The sequence below is a fragment of the Amblyomma americanum genome, chromosome 6 (assembly GCF_052857255.1).
Source record: "Amblyomma americanum isolate KBUSLIRL-KWMA chromosome 6, ASM5285725v1, whole genome shotgun sequence".
In the NCBI taxonomy this organism is placed as follows: Eukaryota; Metazoa; Arthropoda; class Arachnida; order Ixodida; family Ixodidae; genus Amblyomma; species Amblyomma americanum.
Window position 1 is genome coordinate 90,617,071 of NC_135502.1, and position 19,754 is coordinate 90,636,824.

Sequence of the window (19,754 nt, forward strand, 5' to 3'; positions counted from 1 at the left end):
GCTCTGATGCAGCCTTGGTTGGTGGTGGCCGTTGAGTTCTAGGAATATATTGCTCGAATTCCTTACTCGCCGATGTGCTTTTACACTGCGTCTCCGTTTTGGAAGCACGAAAGGCACAAGCACAGCCAACAGTTGACAATGACAGAGAGCACTGGAATTTTAAGCATGCTTTGTAGCTTAAGAAAAAAAATCTTTGCGCGTGCAGTTGTCAGCAGAGAAACACGCCGTTGCGAACGGTGAAAAAGGCATATAGAAAGCGCCCCATGCAACAAATGAGAATGCGCAAACCAAGGAAAGCATCATTTTGTTCCGGATGCGAGGGTGGGCCTATACGGCCGTGGTGTCTTTTCACAGCTGGTCCATTGGGCAACTTATTCTGCTTATACGCTAAACCGTGAGAAGCACACAATTAAGCCGCCCGCAGACTGTGTAATACAAGCTCGAGCAGACCACCGAGTTGGTGGCTATAGTAGCAATCCGTGCTTTGTTATTCGTTAACCTCCTTGTTTTTTTTTCCTTTCCTTCTTTCGATCTCCATATCCTTTGTCGAGTGCGTGGTCTGCCTCGCGTCGGCGAGTGATCCGGCGCCAGTTGCGTTTCCCACCCACAATGAACAATAGACTGGCCGTGTTGTGCACCGAGAGGCGCGAACTGTGTTGCCCAAGTCCCTCCCTCGTGCCGTGCGGGTTGCCTAATGCCTCTCGGGTCTACTTGTCGGCTGCTTAGTCGATTCAGCTGAAGCGTGGTTTACCGAGCGTTGCGAAGTTGTCCACGTTTCGCAAACATCGTTGCCGCGGCGCCTGTTGTATTCTATTCGGAAAAAAAAAAAATCGCACAAGTATGCGTGAAACCGAAGGTCGTGATCTCCAACAAGCGAGAAAAAAAAAAACAGTTGCAGTAAAAACAAGCAACTTGTGTGACTGGATAGTAGCCGTGCAGCATAATTAAGAATATACCTTTCTAGGTGGTCCAGTGGTTTGAGCATCTGCCTCGCATGCGGAAGGTGCGAGGTTCGATCCCCAGTGCCGCTGTGTACTCACCGGTGATCCTGTGGGCACAAGCCTGGCCTGGTTCTCGGCTTATTTAGTGTGCTTTGCTTGGAAAATGGGTCTTTGACCACAGCTTAACTATATTAGACGAAAACACCTTGTGCAATGGCGCACTTTGGCCACAGATGCCCTTGCGCCATTAAAATTCACAATCAACTTTCTAAGCATGGCAGTACAGGGACGATAGAGTTGAATCCCAATGCACTCAACGGGGAATTGTTAAAATAGTATTTATAAGAAACTGCAGAAGCGCTCGGCGAATGTGGCAGGCAGCGGATTCGTGTAGAAAGGATAGAGCTTTGGACCGCAATGCGAGTGACGCGTGTTGCAACGCGGCGCTGTAGCGCAGCCGGCAGCAAAAGTTTACGGGACGCTTGCGCTTGGGGACAAATTCATTGCAGCGCTGCCTCGCGACGCAGTCGCCTGATAGCTCCAGCGAATGAAGCAGGCAGGTCCCATCATGCCTGCAGGCATTTCAGGCGACCGGCCTGCGTAACGGCGCGTAAAACTTTTTTTTTTTTTGCACGCTGCCATCCCGTGAACTTTTGCCGCGGACTGCACGTAAGCACGAAGCCAAAGTTCATTTCACAGCACCGTCATTGTGTTGACGTGCGCGAGGCAACTACTTTACAAACAACAGCGAGGGAAGGCAGCTAAGAAACGCCTTGCGGGGTTACACGCCTACAGAACAATTTTTCATAAACTATTTTCAATGAATACTTTATGTTAAATAGCTTGGTTTGTGCCCGCACTTTTGTTAATTTAGTTTGTTGGGTCCCTTTCTCTGTTTCACTTCTGGAGTCTTTGGTGAGAAGAAATGCTGCTGTTGGGATGGTGCGTAAATCTTTCATCATTAATTTCGCGGATGAAACGTTACTGGCAAGTTCGACGCCTTCCTAATTGTTCCACCCGCCTCATCTCTCTCGAGGCCACGCCGTCTCAGTGCCACCCTCCCGGTCAGCCTATGTGGAATCGCTTCGGCACGTAATTGGACGCGCGACGTCATTGGAACAGAGGTGATAGGTCGGGTCTATTAGACGTCGGTAATAGGCCAGCAACTTAACTCCAAACCGTTAATTATGCAGTAATTTTAGATGTGTCAATGCCGCAGCGGCACGCGCGTCGCAGTTGTCGCTTCATGGACGAGGGCCAAGAATTTCGCTCTGTCATGCTCAACTCCTAGGAAAATTTTTTAAAAAAGAAAAAAAAACTGCGAACGAACAGCCGTATCACCATTACCAAACAATAATAAAGTGACAATTACCTGTCCTGATGACAGCTTCGCCTTCCTGTGTTGAATCCAATACTTTTGTTAACGTCTGCAAACAAATAAAACGGTGGGATGCCTACCCGAACTTTATTTCAATATCTATTTAAATGCCACAGGCAAAGCAACTTGACGGATTCCCGTAAAAGCAACGCGCTACATATTGCCTTATACGTTACCATTTTACCTTTAATCTTCACTTAACTTTGTGCATGTTTACGTAACCCTACGCCACAACCACATGCGCAACATTTCTTTCCCTTTTTTTAGAGACCACGTTTCTTTATTAAAACTGACGCTACGCGCGGTTTACATTCCGATCCGCGACGAGAAAGCAGCTGCACAGAGATCTCCACTGTCAAAGCTAGGTATATATGACATAAAAATATATACGAGAAATTTGGTGCAGGTTTAGCCTTCGTGATGGGCGCTGCGCATGACGTTGTCCTTATATGCAGATCGTCACTCGATTTGCGCTTTATTTAGTATATAGCAACATGACGTCGCTGTTTCCTCGTCACATCGTTATTACGTTTCCCGGCCAGGCATCCATTGTGTTCCGGCTATGTGTACAGCTACTGAATTCTCTTACGAGCCCCCTTTGGTTCCTCGTTTCGTCTTTTCCCGCCTAATAAAATCTTATGCGGCCTTCCCTGCCTTCTTCACGTAGTATATACTGTAGCTATATTTACTGCGATCACCTCCTCCTATCCATTTTACTCCGGCGACATGTCCGGTGCGTCGCGGTGAAGCTACAGCCGGCTTGTTTTCAACCCCGAAGCGCTTGCTCCCCCCCCCCCTCCCCCCCCCCCCCACCCCTACCTTTTTCTCCGCCCACCTCCCTTGCGCTCCCAGCGTCCAAGATAGCTACGAGGAAGGACGCCCGTCCGGGCAGAGAGCGGCCGCGCATACCCGGTGTGCGCGTGCTCATTTCCGAAGCTCCTCGGCGGCGGCGCTCCAATGACGATGCGCTCGCAGATAAGCCGCTGCTGCCGCCGGCGTGTACCCGTAGTTTTATTTCGTTTAGTGCGCATCTCTGTTTTGTTCTTTGTTCTCGGACCGTTCGCAGAAGCACGGCGTCAGACGAGCCGCGAAGTCAGCGCGCCTGGTTGCACGATGCCCGCGAGCAACGTATACGTCCCCGCCCCTTTGATTCACGCTGCCGCCGCCTGGCCGTGCCATTCCAGACCGTGAGCGCATGCGCAGAAACGCGAGACCCTCGGGTTTCATCCGCTCGCACCACGCGCGCACCCTCGAGCGCGCTGTTTGGGGGGTGATAAATCGTCGCCCATGCAAAGCGGCGGACACCATTACGTCCTAATACTATCATCCCTATCATCCCCCCCCCCCCCCCTCGCCTTATATTCGCAAGAGCTTCTCTGTTATGTGCTGCTCTCGGCTCCTGCTGAATCCTTGCCCCCGGTATTGCCGTGACAGGTTCCGCGGGCATGCACAGTTGATCAGTTGGGTTCGCTAATTTTATTAATGCGGCGAGGCAGAAGAAGGGAAGAAAATTAGCAGAAAGATGCCGCTGTCCTACATTGGGAGTGCGCCTTATTAATCTTCACCGGGCAGTGGTTCTTTTATATTTCTCTTTATTGTACTCTTTGCGTCACTATGGCCAGGAATGCCGGTCTAGCTCTCAGCGGTGAGGGCGTTGCAGTTTGAGCTCCAGCAAAGATCGCGTTACGTGTGAGCTAGTTACCATAATAAGGCACGAGAGGTCGTGAGCGGCGCTTAGCCGCAGTAATTGGCCCTTCACATGAGCGAGTCGGAACAGTAAATTTGAGCAGCACAACTGCATTTTCTTGTGTCAAATGGAGTTTAGAAGTCTCGAAGCAGTGCCTGAGCATTTTCTGGAACGCAAGGCACATGCAGTTAGTGAACTATAGCTCCGGCACACAAAACACAGCCTGCATGCTCAGTGATGGCTACAGTATGCCCAGCAAAAGAAAAAAATATATGTAAATATTGGGTCACGAGAAACATTCCTTGATAAGTTGGCAAAGTTAGGTGTTTCTCAGTTCAAAGGATTCATTAAACACTGCTTTCTAAAACATTATTTCATGTTTTCGGCATTGTTCACATTCAGAATGTTTTTTTACGTATCGTGAATGAAAGCAGCTGGTATCATGGATGCTTTCAAGGGCAGCAAAAATGAATTCCGCAAATCGCGCTCAGCTAAATCCTTCATGACAAAGAGGTCCTATCACAGTTGCAGCGCCATATCGACCAGGAAACGTGACCCCTATGGTTCGTTGTACTAGATCGCATTTGCTAGTGACCAAGAAATCTCGGCCTTGGGCTGTGAGGCCATGCACGGCGTGTACCGAGCTATTAGCCTGGTACCGCACCTGAACCTGACTACTCGATCGCGTGCTTCAGCATCGAAGCGAGACGACTTGTGCCCTTTTTGCACCATTGGCGCGAATGTAGCGGTGTGTCTATTCTTTGCGACGAGATTGTTGCGTGAAGTTTTTTTTTTTGCTTTCCTAGCGTGTTCACACCAGAGTGTTGTAGTTCATTTAAACTCGCGAGGATCATAGAATTGATATTTCCTCGCGTTCTTCTCTTGTTTACAGCCAGACTGCCGCGGGAGAACAAAGAGGATGTTGACGTTTATGCTCGAGAAAACAGCGGACCTGTAGGATTATGAGCATTGCAGACTTATGCGCAGTTGAGCAGCAGGCTCAGGCTCGGGAGTGCAGCAGGCCTAGGTTCAGGGGAAATTGCACACTAAGATTCAGGATAACAGCACACCTAGCCGCAGCACAATAGCAGACTGAGGCTCGCGAGTACTGTGCAGCAGACATAGGTTCAGGGGAACAGCACACCTAGGGGCAGCACAACAGCAGACAGGCTCGGGAGTACTGTGCAGCAGACATAGTTTCAGGGGAACAGTACACCTAGGCTTAGCACAACAGCAGACTTTGCCTCGTGAGTACTGTGCAGCAGACGTAGGTTGAGGGGAACAGCACATGTAGGCTCAGGAGTGCAGCAGGCCTAGGCCATTCCGCGCGCTCATCAGGTCGGCTGTAAGACGTCGACCCCCGAGACCGGTGGCAGGCGGCAAGCTGCAAAGCGGCGGCATGCAGAGGTGGGAGACGGGGGGCGACGCTAGAGGGCGCTCGGCTACAAACTACGGCTGCAGCGGTCGGGCGAAGAGAGAACTCCCGCCGCCGCCAAAGACCGTTGCGCGCAAAAGACGAATTGCCGATGGGAGACAAATGGGGAACTGCGGTCGGCGCCATTAATTAACGTCTCGCGGGGACCGCTCCCACTGCGAAGACGCGGGGGGGGGGGGGGGGGGGGATGAAATGGAGGAGGCCGACCCGAAGCGCCGGCGCGGACGCAGCGCAGACTCGGCCCAGTTGCGAAGCGAGCCCTGCGCTGCAGGAAGCCGCGCCGAGTTGCGATGCGCTTGCGAGGATTTGCGGCCGCGTCTGTGAACTCGGTATCGACCGCGTTTTTGCGCGGGGCTTGGCTTGGCTTTGTTACTGGGAGACACGTGTCGTTTCATATGCTTATATATGCGAGGGTGAGACCCAACCTAGCTCGGAACTAGCGACCGAGTTAAACGGCGGGCGTGTGTCGACGGTGACGCATATTTATTCCGTGGGACCCGTTGTTTCAGCGTTCAAAGGCGTAGTTTGGCAATTCGGTGGTGGGCCATTTGACTCGCCGTATACACTCACTCACAGCGGCCGCAGGAAAGGGAAAAGTATAAGTAGCACGTTACAGAATGCAAAATACTTGATTTATTTCCACAAACAAGGAGGTACAATGAGGGGAACGAGGGGAAAATGCCTTTTGCGAGGTACAGCCGTACCTTGAGGGTATCATAAATAAATTTATACAGAATAAAAAGTGATCTCGGACCATTCTTGCCGTGTTCTTACTTTATTTTCAAAACACGTTTCGATCTCGAGACATGTTGATAAGGAGCCGGTACCTCTCGATGGACAAGGCGCAAAGTAATTCTTGGAAGACCGAGTTAGAAATTAGTTTTTTGCTGAGCTGTAATCATTCTCATTTATGAGCAGTGCACAAACCTCGAGGTGGAAATTCCGGGTCGTCGATAGACAACTAAGAAATAAATCTTCACCGTTTTATCCTCCGGAGATGCGAGCGAGAGCAAGAAAAAAAAACCAATTTTTGAAACACGCTGTACGTGCATGTTTATCGTCAAGAACGGTCAAGTGGTGAAAAAGCGGCGTACAGAATTTAAAAGTTCCGAATTCTGCTCGCCGTCTATTCAAATCGTTTTTTTTTTTTTTCATGTACAACGAAGAGTTTTTGTCATTTTCTCGCCAATACAAGCGCTGACCGCAACAAAGAAACAAAAATTACCTTCCCTTTCTAAACGCATGCAGCGGCTGCCAGAGTTGTGGTTTCGTCAAATGTGAGAGAAGATCCAAAATTGCGCAAACGCTGGTCATCACCACTCGAGGCAGCTAAGTTGTGAGAGCAAAGCACTGACCACAACGGTTATCCTAGCCCGGAGACGGGGAATTCTGCTTCCTGACGTCACAACGCGGGGCAGTTGTAACAATAAAAAAGTGCATGATTAAATGCAAGAAACTAGGAGAAATAAATGACACGAACAAAGATACCCATCTATAATGTGTGAGTGCTCGCGCCTAGTGCGTTGCGTTTCTCAAGTTCAGTGACAAACCAATTTCTTCGCGTCGATTGAGGCTCCCTGAGCGCTCAGCACGCGCGCTATACCAGACAATTAGGTTTCCGCATACGTCCTTGTGGAGGGTGCGACGCATATATGTACTCTGCCGCCTATAAGAGGCACACACAACGACTGCGACTGCCGGTAAAGGGATTAGAGGTGTGGGAGAGACCGCGCTAGGCGCGAAACAATGATTAATACCCCCAATTAGCGCACTTTGCCGCGCTGCAAAAGCGCTACACCCCTCGCGCGGCGGCACGGAGCGGCCAAGAGAGACAAATGCTCCCGGTCGGGCCCGCTTTCTTTCGGGTGCTGGCGTTTAATAATAGCATCGCGGAGGTCCCATTTCCGACTCCCGCCGCGCCGGGCGCGTGGCCGATGTCGCGGAGAGCGACACCCGTTTTTCTGGTCGCGCACCCCTCGCGTGTGCAGAGAACGGTGCCAAGAAATGTTCGCGGACAACGACGAACGCTGCGCATGCGCGATGACGTCTGCACTTTCGCAGGAACTGCCGTCTGTGGTCGGCCTTCACAGAGCCTAGCCCGCTTGATGTCGATTGTCGTACAAAACCAATTGAGTGTTGTTGCAGGTCCTTGTGTCATTAGGCGCTAGACCGTCTATAGTATATAGATGCTTAAGTCCGTCGATGTGTAAGCGCTCTATGTTTGTTCTCCGCTCCCTCTCCTCTTCATCTTTTCGTCCTTCTGTCGCTCTCCTCCTATTGTGGGGGGCAGCGACGTGTGCTTTTTTCACTTTGCTCTCTTTCCTTTTTCTTCGTTCTCTCTCTTCCCCTGTATTCTGAAGTTATATATACACTCGCAACCGCCAGGTTCCAAGCGCCTTTTGCAATAAACGCCAATTCACGAATCCCTGTTTGAGAACTAGAATTATGGTAGTATGACTTCGGTTCCTAAAAAAATGCAGCTTTATGTGTTCTGATTTTTATTTTCTCGGTGGGAGTGGTCGGTGTTGTCAAATTAAGAGTGAGTCTTTAATGAAGCAGCAGAGGTCTGCCTCCTGGTTGTTGGCCTGGCATGCTGCTCCAGGTTGTCAGATCGCTTGTCGTATATTTCACACTGATGCGATACAGGTCCGCCCGCAATATCTGACCTCAGTATATGCGTAATGAACAACAAGGAAAGTTAAACACGTGAAACCTAACTTCGAAAGTTACATCACGAGAGGGATGTCGTTGGTGAACAGCTTTCTGACAAAACTTGATTGCACTTTTCGAACTGTGCGATTCCACCGTGCAGGAAGAGGCTGCTGAGCGCATTCAAAGCCACTTCCAACGCGAACGTGTTCCGTCGCCGTCTTTCCCACAGCACCGAGCTAAGCATTCGTCCCGACACGAAGCGCGTACATTCATCAGGCGCGGCCAAGCGACAATGTTCGAAGCGAGAGGGAAAGAAAAAGGCCGGCCCTCTCTCCCCGCAGCGGACGCCCTCTCCTCTCGCGACGCGCTCAGTTCCACTCAAGCGCCGGCTTAACTGCACTCGAATGGAAATCTAATGGCGCCATTATCAGGACCGTCTGGTGCGCCAAGTACTAAAGGGGGGCTACCCCAGGAATTGCGGGGCAAGGTCGTCTCGGCGGCTTATATAGTATGTACTCCTTACGTAGAGGCTGCGCGGGGAAGCCCTCCGCAAGTCGAGGCGACGGCCTGTGTGGAGAGTCGTCTGGAAAGAACGCGCTATTACGACCACCCTACCGTCATAACCACGCATCTTTATACACATGCTGTTTCTAGCTCACACAACCGCTCGCCGACTTACATCGTCAACGACGACGACGCACATGTGTACAGTATGTGAATACGTGCCTAAACATTCGCACCGCCGAAAGGGAAGGAGGGGGGGGGGGGGCTAAGCCCTAGCCTTGCCCGCGCCCTCTCGTGAACGCGCGTAATAGTGCGTGTATCCATATCGCAGAGGGATGGTTGGCGCGAAGCAAAGCACAGAGCGGGGGCGCTCTCTCTCTCTCTCACGCACACACACACTCGTAATAAACCGAACCGGGCGTGCTGCTGGCGCGGCTTAAACGGTCGCTATTTATAACTCTCGAGCTACGCACTCTCCTCTTCGCGGCGTTAACAGTTCCGCGCCAACCGCGGAGACCGACCGACCGCTTGCCGCCGCTATGCTATACACAAGCAGTGGAAGCAGAGAGTGAAAAAGAGCTTTTCCCTTTCGGTTGGGCCATTTGTATGAAAAATCGCCGTCGTTTTGTCGCTCTCCTTCTCGCCTCATTCTTTTTCCCCCCTCTGGAGTGCGATTTATTTCCCTCGCCAGTGCCACCCTTACCCTTTTTTTCCTTCCGAGGCAGCTATATCATCTCAGCGTAATATGTGTAACCTCTTTCCCACCGCGTCTTCTTCACCCCCTCCCATCTCCTCTAGCCCCCCCATTCTTGATGGCGGAATCATTCTTCGCTGCAAAAAAAGAGTGCGACTAATTTCTTTTACTACGTTACTCCGACCGCGATAAGCGATGCCCGCAGCCGCTGTGATCCGGCTCCCCTCGCCGTTGTGGCGAGCGGAACGCAGTTCCTGCGGCCGCAGACGGTGTGTATCTATAGGGTTCGGGGAACGCGGTAGGAGAGAGATTTCGGAAGATAAAAAATGCTGTTCAGCTCTTTCGCTTCCGCTTGAGTATTCGTTTTTTTTTATTGCTTTAATGGTTCTTCTGGCTCTCGCTTTTCAATGTCAGTGTTGCCTCGGCTTGAAGATTTGCCTTGCAGATTATTCCGTGTTCATTGTTTTCGCCGTTACCACATGCGCGCACGTTGATGAAGCAGTAAGAAACAAGTTTAATCTGAAGTCAGTGGGAGATGCCATTGTACTCCAGTGGACATCAGTGTGCTAACGATGATGATTATAATGAGCAGCTCTCATTGGAGAGCTTCAATATGAACCTCACGGAAGCAGCAGGCACACTCCAGTCAGGCGCGAACCGCGATAGGTAGGAACGTATATGGTTTGGTTCATGGGGGTTTAACGTCCCAAAGCGGCTCTGGCTTTGAGGGACGCCGTAGTGGAGGGCTCCGGAAATTTCGACCACCTGGCGGTCCTTAATGTGCACTGACATCGCATAGTACGCGGGCCTCTAGCATTTCGCCTTCATCGAAATTCGACCGCCGCGGCCGGGATCGAACCCGCGTCTTTCAGGTCAGCAGCCGAGCGCCGTAACCACTGAGCCACCGCGGCGGGGCAGAAACGTATATGCAGTTTGTGACAAATTCCACAGGGCATTATTTTGTCTAGAATTTAGCGATAACAGCTGACGCGAGGAAGAAAGTCGCGTGTTTTGCCCGTTGGCGACAAACGCAACACTCTGAAGAGCAAGAGGAAGCAGTTGTTCACACGCCAATTCCTCGTCGTGACGTGTTTTCAAAATACGCGCGCGTGCCCCCCGGAGAAGTGTTCTCGCAAGCGCCGGCGCCGCGCACGGCCTCGGCGGCGTCCTCTGCGTCGCCGTCGTCTCCGCCGGTGGCAGCGGCGAGAGTGCGCGGGGGACTGCGCGACCATAAATTAGAGCCAACGAGCGTTCGCGTTTAACAACGGACTCCGCGCGTGCGTGAAACGTCCTCACGGGCGGCCGCGGACGATTTATGGGCTCGTAATTGTTACTGTGTGCCATAAAAATGCCGGAATAAGATTCCGCCTGACAGCCGGGCTGTGTGGGAAGCGCGGGAAAACGGAACGCGGCTTTCGCCACTGCGCGCGCGAAGTCTGCCACCTCCGCCCACTCCGTCGCGGCTGCGCGGTTAGAGGGAAGGGTGTAGAAATGCCCGATTGCGCTAAACTCCTCGTTGGTTTAGATGTCTCCTTTTGAGTGTGTCCGCTCACGAGTGCACGCATGTAAACAACTTGTTCGTGTCAAATGGCGGCTCGAAGCACCTGATGTGTCTTTGTTTATTTAAACGGACGTTGAAAAATGCGTTCTGGTTTAGCGCTAGCTTGCAACGCAGCGGTTGACTTTCGAGGTCAGGGGACGTTACTCTGTGTGGAAAGAATTGCAGCTTCAGACACGTATCCAAGGGGGAGGAGGGGCTTCTCCCCCCCATCTAATTATCCTCACCTGCAGCTCGCAGCCTTGCACAGGTATCGGGGAGGTGACACACCGGTCTCCGTAACGCAGCTTTTCCGGGTACGTGCAAGGCTCGTATTTGTAGATAATAATATAATAATTGGTTTTGGGGGGAAAGGAAATGGCGCAGTATCTGTCTCATATATCGTTGGACACCTGAACAGCGCCTTAAAGGAAGGGTAAAGGAGGGAGTGAAAGAAGAAAGGAAGAAGAGGTGCCGTAGTGGAGGGCTCCGGAATAATTTCGACCACCTGGGGATCTTTAACGTGCACTGACATCGCACAGCACACGGGCGCCTTAGCGTTTTTCCTCCATAAAACGCAGCCGCCGCGGTCGGGTTCGAACCTGGGAACTCCGGATCAGTAGTCGAGCGCCCTAACCACTGAGCCACCGCGGCGGGGCAATATTTGCAGATGCCACGTGAAAGTTTTCGGCTTTTAAGAAAACTATGAAGTGCACGACGTCATGCCTTACGCACCCAAGCAGAGTGCCAGCCACGTCTAGCGAGCAAACTCATTCCTGGGATGTCTATTAAGACAGCATGTCTTAAAGTAAGATCACCTACAATCTCACTCTCACATACAATTGACGCACCTGATACGAAGAAAAAACGCCACGTGCTCCTAATGCATCGCAAATTCTCTGGAGATTCCCCGAAATCCCTCTTCCGCTAGAAGGCTCGGGGAATGGGGGTCGTGACCTGACAAAAGAAGGTTACTCGGGGGATGTTTCTTTTTTTTTCTCGTCCCCGTGAGCGCGCGCCAGCCTGCAGGCATGTACGTTGGAGGAGGGGTCGCGATGGGTTATAACACGTACTCGTCCGTGGCATTTCCCGTTCCGTGCATGGTGCAGCACTCACACACTTGCGCGGTGTCTCTGAATTCAGAGGGAGCGCTTGTTACATACATGAATCTACACTCTCACCCGGTCGCTTGTTTTTTACTGCATAGAGCTTCAGTTCCACAGAAAGACAAGTGCGAACGGGGCGCCTCTTCTTCGGTATGGAGATACCGTGTGTGTGTGTGTGTGTGTGTGTGTGTGTGTGTGTGTATAGCCCGAGAAGGAGCTCTACAGATGGAGCATTCTGTGCGTCCGACGGGGCACTCCCCTACCCCCCTGAAAGCGCGCGCGGGGGGAAAAGGGTTGGCGCTGTGCGAGCCCCTCCCGTGGCCGCCGCATATACGGCGATAAATCAGGCAATTCATGAAGACAAACGAGTACCGGCTCCCGCTTTACAAATGTAGCGAGAAAGGAGAACGCATTGTTGAGCAAGGCGGGTCCCGTATGGGACTTGCATGGTGTGTGTGTGTTCTTTCTTCCTTGTTTTTTCTTCGTGGGTGCGCTTCTGTCTTCATTCTTTTCAGGCTACACTTTGAATCTTGCTGTCGGAACGCTATATACGCATACGCACGCTATTTCTCTAACGTTCTTCGTCTCGACCCGAAAGCAGTGTAAAGCGAAACCCGGGGACCATTTAATTTCCACTGGTGTCGGGAACAAAGCAATCGGATTGCCCGCGAACCCGTTTATTTTTTTGTGTTTCTTTTTCGCCCTTTCCCCGCCGCTCTCCATTCCGGATTCGCACTGAAGTGGTGCGGCGCTCTACTGACTGAAGGATTGCTCCCTCTTATTCACATCATGGCGTCTCCGCGTGCGCGACTCTGAGCGGAAACTCGGCCCTCTGTCTTTATTTTCAGGCTTAGTCTCTTCGCGCGTTGATGTTCTGCGCGCTTTGCTTTGTCGACTCGCTGGGCTTGATCGTCAGAAGTGAGCGTCGTTTTCTTCGCTGCTTCTGAAATGCCGGCACAGCGACATGAAGGGTACAGCTTGCCGCCTCTTTTGTGTGGTTGCGCGCGGTTGGAAAAAAGCTGCGATTCTAATCGTGTTGCTTGCGCGCGCTGCAATGGGGATATACTGTAATATCCAAACGCTTGGTTAGGACTGCCAGTTTTTCTCTTCCGACAAGGATTGGTCCATGTGTGGTCTTTTATGTGCTCCAAGACCTTTTCCTTCTGCGTCTTTTCTTCCATGAGCTACTTTGCATGCCTGTGCTGCACCACTCTATGTAATTAACAGGGTTTTGTAACGGTCAGGTCTTCTTCACTGTTGGTATCACCGGCAATGTTTCTGCGGCAGTGAGATGTCGCTGCACCATCGTCATGTTGAGGCTCTGTGCAGCACACGATGGCGACATGTTCCGGACGTCGTAATAATGAATGGCCAAAAAGCCATGTAAGCTTCCTAGGGACAGTGCACCCTCGCCCGCGAAACACGCAGGAAATGCTCCCAATGCCGTCGAGTTGCAGTACGCTTCCAAGTATTCCTTCCCCGTCAGCAATTTGTACGCGGACTAACAGGAAACATTCACTGCGCTCGTTAAACGAGATCTTTTTTGGGACGGCTCTCCCTCGTGGCAGGATGATTCTCAGTTTGATCCCACGTCTAAATGGTACGATACACATGCCGTTAGTGTTAGTAAGGAGGGTGGCGTTATTTGCCAAGGTGTAACTAAGTTGACAGTGCAAGCATGTGCAGCGCGCTTTGCCGGTAATCAAACAACCGCGCCATCGCCTTTCACGCTTGCAGGCGTGGAAAGGGTTGTGATAGGGCTCTAGATTCTCCCTCATTGTTGCTTAAATACATGAGGTTGAAAACAATCGCCGTAAATCGGATATAAACTTCCTTGCTCCAAGGAGAGCATCTGATACCCTTGTCCAGTCACACGCGATCTGGAACAATACAAACACTTTTCGGAAATCACCGCCGCTGTTACGTCTCCGCATCCCGCGAGCACCTCCAATGCAGAACTGTACGCTGCTCTCTCACCCAACCGCGCTTCAGCAGATGAGGGCAGGCTGGCTGGCTGGTTGCGCTGCTGGGATCCCGAACGTGATGCCCAGTCAAAAAAACGCGCCTCTTCAGCCGCGGTCTTGCCGCCCACCAGCTCGGCGTGGAAACCAGTTCCTCTTTTTGAAAAGGAGGGGGAGACCTTTCTTTTTGCTTTCTCGCCGCCGGGTATCCTCCCTTTTTCGACCCCTCCTTCGGCCCCTCCTCCCTCTCTCGCTTTTCGTGCCGCTTCTTGTGGCTATGTGGGGGGAATGTGCTCGATTTCTGCCACCCATATCGCGGGGGCACAGCTTGGAGCGGGGATGGGCCGCGTACGATCCTAATTTGAGAAAAAACAGGAAAGGAGAGACCAAAAATAAAGGACATCCAGGGTACCACTGGAAAACACCGAAAGGTTGAAGGGGGTAGGGTAGGGTACAGCGAGCGAGGGTGCGGCGTAGAACAACTAAAACAAGCCAAAGAAACTCAACCGGCGACGGGAATCTGAAAAGCGATAAAAAGAAAGCAAGAAGGAAAAAAAACGTTGAAAACGGACGACGGCTTCACAAAAGCAAGAACTCCCGAGATCGCCGAGCACGAAACACTGCGAAAAGAAAAGCGAGACGCGGCGAATTCGCGAGCAGCGGCGGCGGCGGCATATACCGAAGGCGGACTGGTTTTGTCTGTCGCTCTCTCTTTCTCTTTTCAACCCCCTCTTTCTCTCATCTTCTTTGCTTCGCTTTGTTTTCTGGGGCATTTTTGGCGCTCTTTGGCGGCGGCGGCGGCGGCGTCAGCTCAGGCGCACCCGTATGTTCCATGAACTCGGCGGCTGCGCAAGTTTCGTTTCGCGATCACGAAAGGGGAGGGCTTTTTCTGCTTCCCCCCCCCTCTTCCTCCACACAGCCCCAACCCCACACACGCCCCTTCTCCCAGCTCGCTCACGCACGCACGCGAGCCCGATTCGAGCGCGCAAAAAGAAGCGCGCCCGAGCGTCTCTTCCTCCTTCGCTCCCCCCTCCCCCCCCCCCCCACTCCGGTACATCTCTCCGCTTTGCCTCCACCCCTGTCCCTTCTATTTCCGCCCACTTTTCGCTTCTGCTCTTTCTTTTTTCTTTGCTATCTCCTTTTTGCTGGGCCCTGGCGTTTTCTTTTCTGTTTGGCGCGTCGATCTCGTTTTCGCTTTTTGTTCTGCTTCTTCACTCGCTTCGCTGCTGCTGCTGCTGCTGCTGCTGCTTCTGCTGCCGCCGCTGCTTCTTCCCAGCTCTGTTTCCGTCCCTTCTTTTTGTGTGTTCTCTCGCCCTCCCTCCGCCTCCGGCGCTTTTCGCCCTCGCTCGCCGCACCGTCGCTCGGCTGGTTTCCAAGATGGCGGTCCCATGTCAGCGAAATGATTCATGGCGGCTCCGGCTTTCCCGATAGTCGCCCGTCGACGGCAGACATCCCCTTTTCTTCTTGGCCCGTCCGGCGCAGGCGTCCGCCGCCCGCGGAACCTCTTCTTTTCTGCCGAACGCCACTTTGCGCTCGTGTTTTCCTGGGGGGCGCACTTTGGCTTCCATAATCATTCCCCAAGTTTCTCCCATTTTTTTTTTCTGTGCATTCTTTCCTCTCCGCAAAGCGAAGAATTTTGTCTGTTTTCTCTGGTCGCCGCTTGATTAAGGGCTATCTTTGACGCGTGATCAAACCTGAATCGTCGCATCGTCGACCTGGTGTTTTCTTGCTGTTGTCTGTTCTACATTTCGCTTGAAGGCGCGCTTTCCTCTCTCTGCTTGGCGGCTTTACAAAGTCAACAAGCCGGCTTGAAAGTTCCTTATAGCCCTTCCCTTAAGCATACACTGAGCACTAAGTTTGCTTACCGTAATCATTAAAACTCCGCTGGATTCCTGGCGACCAAAAGGGCAAAAAAACAACGCGCTGAATCGTAGCAGAACACAGTCTTTGTGCTGCGATTTCGCTGCGATTCGCTTTGAACATCTATGCGGCACCGGTCCACATAGAAAACATGCGGTGCCACATATATGCGGCACCGCGCCAAAGAAATGCGGCGAGGAGTCGAACTCTACATCTCAAATCATAAAACTATGTCTCGTTTTTTTTTTTATTTCACGGCGACGATACACATGTCGCGACCGCAGCTTTCAAAAACGCAGCATTCAGCCCGAATGTGTAAGAGATGGAGCGACTCAGTGGGGCGTCCTGTTGTGCGCGCGAAGGGGACCTGCAAAGGCAGGCCTGCGATCAGGATGAGAGCCGGGAAGAGATAGCTGGCTCGGCCCTTCGTGTCCTTCCAATCTAGAGCTGTCGACAAGTCGTTCAGTGTCGCGCTTGCGTACTAGTGATGCGAGTCACGTTCGCTAGGAAGGCCGCCTTCCTGCCCCTCTAGGCGCGGTCCTTCGTGACATTTCCTGGCGGACGGAGGGGTCGCAGACCCCCCCTCCAGCCTAAGTTTTTTCACCGTCTTCGGGGCTAATGCTTTTGTTGTTATTCTTTTCTTTGTAATGAGATACTTCTCTTTACTGGGCTTTCGCAAAGGCTCTAGTCTTTCTTTTTTTTTCGTCACTCTTAACGGAAGTGTTTGGGAGGTAAACGTGTTCAGCGCTGGTGGTCCGCTTATCAGATAAGCGTGGCTGATTAGAAGACGCCTGTCACGCTGCGTGCTCCGAAATGGAAGCGGCACAAGGGAGTCTTACGTGTGACATCTCTGGATACTTGTGGTCACGGCAGCTGGCTCATTTATTACTGCTAGCGCGCGATGAGGCTGCTTGGTTGTTTTGGGGCTCCTGCTTGGTAAAGGAAGCTGCTTATGCTCCGAGGCAGCATGGAAAGAAAGAACGTCTGTGTGCGAAACGTTATCTCGTTGGAGTGCTTCGTCCGCGTTGTAGGCCATAAATAAGTTCTTTCTCTTTAGCAGCTGGAATCAGTGTGCACCTTAAAATGTTCGCGCCTGTATCCGAGGCAGAGACGGAAGCTGCTGCTGCAGACAGCCGCAAATTTTGTATCCGGTAAATAAGCAAACGTTTGCAAAATGCAATACGCATCTATGGCATGACGAAGAATGATAATATATGCACAGTGTGAGAATGAAAGTACTTTAGAGAAAGGACTTTTTTTACGTCTGCATGTATGCGGGAAGGTGGGGGGGGTGGGGGGGGGCAACGTTTTGCTTTTTATCGTGCACACCGCCATTCTAGTTTCTCACAATTTGATTTCTGATGATACAGGTTATTCACACAGTAATGTGACAGCATTAGAAGTCTCTCAGGACCACACCGCGTCATCGGTCATAAAATTCTCCCATTCGCTGGAGTGCTGAGGCGTCATCAGTTGTTGTCAGGAAAAATGAAAAGGAAATTGCACAGACCTGCCGACTGGCTCAAGCCGAGCCACAATCGCTACCACATGCTGAAAGTAGGAGAGTTGAAAGATAGGAGAGAAAATACGCGCGCTATAATGCCCCAGGCCGATCCCGGAGGCAGTGCAATACCGGGCCAACCTGTGGCGGAGGGGAAGCAAGCTTCGAGCGCTCCGCCATATTTCCAAAAATAAGTTTAATATCTTGGGTCCAACTGGATCAGATATTAAAAGCGTTTCCATTGGCTGGACATAAAAAACGTCATCAGACGGGAAGCGTTGTCACTTCCGCTAAAGGCATTAAAAGCTGCTAATGCTATCGCATTGCCAACACGTAATGTTATTACGTGTCCCTCTGAATTTTGTACGCATAAATGTTGAAGACGCCGCTGCGGACAGTACTGTTTTCTGACAGAAAGGCATTATTTTTAGGCTGCAGAATCAAAATCAAGTGCGCCAACGACTCGGTTGATTATATACTTATCGTCAACTCTGGTCTGTGCCATCGCTTGTAAACCCTACCCGAAAATTTTAAATGTTGACTAGTTGGGAACAAGAACTAAAAACAAAAACAATACAAGAATGAAAGACGGAGACAGCTCCGCGAATGAATAGCGACACGGACTTCGAACCCAGCAGATTCGAGTTCGTCAGCGCTACCGGGCAAAGGCGACAAAACGAGTAGACACGAGCCCAAGAAAGACGGAGGTTCATTCGCAGAAAGTGAACTTTACTTCCACCAAGTCTCGCCTCAGCGCGCAACAATGGTTGTGACGGGATCTTTTCTGCGTGTTCTAATCTTTGCAGGCGCCCCGAAAAGCAGCAGCGGCCGAGGATCCGAGCTGTGCGAGGCTGCGCGCGACAAGGAGTGGACGACCGCAGACGGCAGCCTAGCCTGGCAGCAGATCAAGTGGACAGCGAAGCGCGCCGTGGAGGGAAAAGAAAAGAAAGAAAGAATAGAGAGGGGTTCCCCGGGCCCAATTAGAGAAGACAAACTGCCGCGGGCGACTCGGACAAGAAAGCGGGCTCCCAGCCACCCCCTTTCTTCCATCGCCCTGAGTGACGTAGGGCGTTGCCGCGTCCGGCGAGCAGCGGCGTCGGAGGCGCGCTGCTACTGATTGGACTGCGCGTATAGGACCCGCTGTCTCTTGTCCTCGAGATTCTCCTCCCCTGCTGTTCTTTTCCCCAGTCCCGCATCCCTATCCCCCCCCCCCCTCCCGTTCTATTCAATACGCTCCTTCGGGTCCCTTAAATCGAATCAAAGTCACGAAACGGGGAGGCAGGGGGTGTGCGTAGTTGGCTTCGAAGGGTGGGGTAGCAGGGTGTGATGCCGAAGAGAAGCGTGCCTTGTGTGCAAGTGCGAGCAAGAAGACGAGTGCCCCTCATCGCGATCAGCAGCACCGGCAGCCTGGAGCAGCGCAAGTTGAGCTCTAGTGTTCTACATCTACCCTGTAGATCCGAATTTGTTTGCCACAAGACTACAAATTCGGTTCTAGAGAGGTTTGTGTGGTACATACGAAACGTCGCAGCGAAGACATCCTTCTGGCGGCCTTTACTTCGTTTAGTTTAGCCCGTGCTTGTCACGCGTGCGTGAGAGGATACGTGCGGGTGTCTATGGTCAGACAATGGTCCAGTGCAGTGTTTTGTTTCAGTCCGTTATATTTACAGGGAAGCTGAATAGGCCCACTGTGAGAACAGCGGAAATAAACATACTTTCCACCAAGAGTGTCGGTGTGCCCGTGCTACAGACGTCGCCAATAAAACTAAAGGTGGAGTAATGCAAGTAGAGTATGCAAAAAAAAAAACTGTTGACGTGTCCAAATGGTACAACTTTAGCAGCTACATTTGATTGTCAAAAACCACGCAGAAATCCTCTTGTTATAAATGAAAGCTTTCTGTGGTCCCAGCTCAGCGGTTATGAGAGGTACGAAGAGCAGCTCAAATACATTGCTAGCGCACAGTCTTTAGTTTGATATATGGGATATTCTAATTGTTTAATACTCCCAAGTGTATGAGACAACCTGCGGCAGCACAGTATTCGCGCAGGCGTTGACCAAGCGTTGTTTTACGGTAACAAGATGATGGAAGCAATAAATATTAGCCTCTATTATTAGGTGACATATATTGGGCTTGATAGCACCTTCGCAATCGAAACTGATAGGAATTCGTATATATTTTCTCAGGGAAACCTGGCACAGTGTCCAAACTGAGTTAACCATTTAATTCCTAAACAAGCATTGTGTCTCTCCCACGTTGGGAGGTAAACGCTTATTCACTCACTCTCACACAGGGCGATTAGGTTAATCTAGAGAATCAGTATCTGCTGCCGCACGTTAGCGGCAAGAACAAGCTATAACCTCGTATACAATGCGCTAAAGCGTAATAGCGAACTCATTGGGTAACCACATTTTACGTATGTATCGTTCCCTGTAAAGAGATTCATATTAGCATAAAGAGGCGTAAACACCTGCCAGGTCGATTTGGCGTCTGGTGCTCATA

At 51.5% G+C, this 19,754-nt stretch overlaps 1 long non-coding RNA gene and 1 pseudogene across 1 annotated transcript in view; one reads left to right on the forward strand and one right to left on the reverse strand.

Annotated features, from left to right (window-relative positions):
* Window positions 1–18,980, forward strand: part of LOC144093839 (uncharacterized) — a 123,274-nt gene extending 104,294 nt beyond the window's left edge. The window contains exon 6 of the long non-coding RNA XR_013306339.1: window positions 18,063–18,980. This is a non-coding gene — a long non-coding RNA (uncharacterized LOC144093839). The remainder of the gene's footprint in view (window positions 1–18,062) is intronic.
* LOC144095743 (U2 spliceosomal RNA) lies at window positions 17,355–17,483 on the reverse strand (annotated as a pseudogene).
* Window positions 18,981–19,754: the final 774 nt, after the last annotated feature.